We start from the raw sequence: 2,740 nt of genomic DNA on the forward strand, positions 1-2,740 counted from the left end.
AAAGCCCAATTAACATCACTTAAAGGCACAAGGATCAGTTAGATTAGGATTCTTATTTTTGAAATTTAATTTGTTTTCAATTTCATTTTCATTTTCACTTTGTAAAGCCTATATAAGGCATCATTTTCATTTTAGTGAAGAGGCTGGCTCCAATAGGGAGCAGTAGGAGTAGTAGAGAGCTCTCTTTTAATTTTCCTTTTTGAATTTGAGAATTGAGATTGGATCTGAGTTTTTCTTTTCGTATTTTAATTTTCTTCTACAATCTGCTATCTGTTCTTAGAATTGAATTGAGATTGAAGAGCTTCATTGATTCTAAGTTTGAGAATCATATTTTACCTCTCTTCTCAATTGTTCTAAGAATTGGATTTGAGTTTAGTTTTCTGTTTTTATTTTCTTGCTTCAAGCAACTTCTACTTTCTGTTTTGAGTTTTAGATTGAGATTGAAGAAATTCTGTTTCAATTCTTGATCTAAAATTCATCCTTGTTCTTCTTCTGCATAATTCTGAGAATTAAGAAATTGGATCTAATTTCATTTGGTGTTTTCATTTATATCTCTTCTGCAATTTAAATTTCTGCAATCCTCTGCTATAATTTCCTTTTGCTGTAAGTTTACAATTCAATTTACATTGAGCTTGATTTTGAACTTTGGTTCCCATTACTTTCTGTTCTCATTGTTCCCAATTTACTTTCCTGCACTTTTGTTCCTCTGCACTTTACATTTGAGCTACAGTGATCTAAATTTAATTTTCCTGCACTTTAAATTTCTTGTCACTTGTTCTCAAGTTCTCTTTGATTGTTTGCTTCATTGTTCTCTTTAATTTCCAGCAACTCTTTACATTTTATGCAATTTACATTTCTTGTCATTTAAGATTCCATCAATTTACATTCCTTGCTCTTTAAGTTTTCTGCCCATTTACATTCTGTCATTTACAATTTTTGTCAATTTACTTTCTGTTGCTTCAATTTCATCCAATTTCACTTCAATGTTAGCTTGACTAAACTAATCACCCACTAAAGTTGCTTGATCCATCAATCCCTGTGGGATCGACCTTACTCTAAGTGAGTTTTACTACTTGATGCGACCTGGTACACTTGCCGGTGAGTTTTTGGTGTGGAATCCGATTTCCACCCATCAATAGGATTGAATGATATTGGTGTATGAATAATTATATGTGAACTGAAGTAATTTTTGGTGTTAGGGAGTATTGATGATTGGTGTTGTTGATGAGGATTGGTAAATTAAGTGATGGTGTTATGTGGAATGAATTCAAATACTCGTAATAATGATTATATAATTTGATGAGGTTGTTGGTATTTAATGATTTATGATGAATATTGATGTTGATGGTATTTAATGATCATGAAGGTTGATGACAAATGTGTGGTTTATTATTGTTGATGAGGGATTGATGATTATTGAGGGTGAGGAGGAATTGTAGTGATTTTTAATATTGTTGATGGTTGGTATTGATTATAAGAGTTATGATGGTTGTTGATGTTGAGAAAAATTGAGCATGAGTGTTGATATTTATTAAGGTTGTTGGGAGTTATTTGTATTGTTGATTATTATTTATGAGTTGTGTTGATTATGGTAAATGATGGTGTTGGTGTATGATGTGGGAAATTGGGTAATGATGATTTGAGGATTGTTAATGGTTGATGGGGTTAGTTGACGTTAATGAGGTTAATGGAAACTGAAAAATGTGAATTTGGTGGGAATTCGAATTGTTGAATGGTTTAGAAGGTTGTGTGATTGAGAAAATGTTTGAGGTAGTGTTTGTATGAATTTTGGATTGCTTTGGTTTGGTTGATATGTGATTGAATTGGTATTGGATTGAGGTTTGGTTAAAAATTGAGTTTATGAGATTTTGGGTAAAAATAGATTTTTGGTGAACCTTGCCTGATCATAACTTCTGTCTCAGTTTTCAAAATTTATTGAATTTGGTTTCGAATTAAAGATTATTGAAAACCCTTCGATTTGATATAAAGTTTGTAAAATTTGGAATTTTCTAGAGAAAATTATGATCATTCAAAAGTTGGTGTCGAAATCTGAAAATTATGCAGAGTTACAGAATTTTGGGATATCTGGTATGTGCGCATGCACAAACTTGCTAGATTTTAGACATGTGCGGACGCACAGACCTGTGAGCACGGACAGGTAGGGATGGGCGTGCTGTTTGTAGCGCTAGCACAGCTTGTGCGCGCACATACCAATGAGGTTTTACAGCCTGTGCGCATGCACAAGTTGGGAAAGTTAATGCCTGTGCGTACGCACACCTCTATGCATACGCACACATCTTAAAAATCTTCTGGGCATGTGCACGCACACCCCTGTGCATATGCATACGTCCTGTTTTATAACTTAAACTTTGTTTTTAAACTATTTCTCTTTCCCAACAAGATTGTATACTTCTATGACACCATTTTAAGACTTTTAGGCTTATTTTTAGGTATTGGAACATGAGAAAGGTCCCAGGAGGTTTAATCCGGGTTTTACTTTGAAAAGTTAGCAAACGGAACTTTAGGTTTCTGGTATATTGAGGATGAGTTGGTTGAGAGAGAAGGAAGAGTAGTGAACTGGGTGATTGCTGACAATGAACCAAGATACTGATGAACTATGAGTTCGGAATGGAAATCATGATTTGATGATGGTTGTGATGAGTCAAGGACTTGAAAAGGAATGAATGATCTTGAGGAATGTTGAGAGTGTGCCAGGCACTATATCCTTGGGCTAAGTACG

This window comes from Arachis hypogaea, chromosome 17 (assembly GCF_003086295.3).
Source record: "Arachis hypogaea cultivar Tifrunner chromosome 17, arahy.Tifrunner.gnm2.J5K5, whole genome shotgun sequence".
Taxonomy (NCBI): Eukaryota; Viridiplantae; Streptophyta; class Magnoliopsida; order Fabales; family Fabaceae; genus Arachis; species Arachis hypogaea.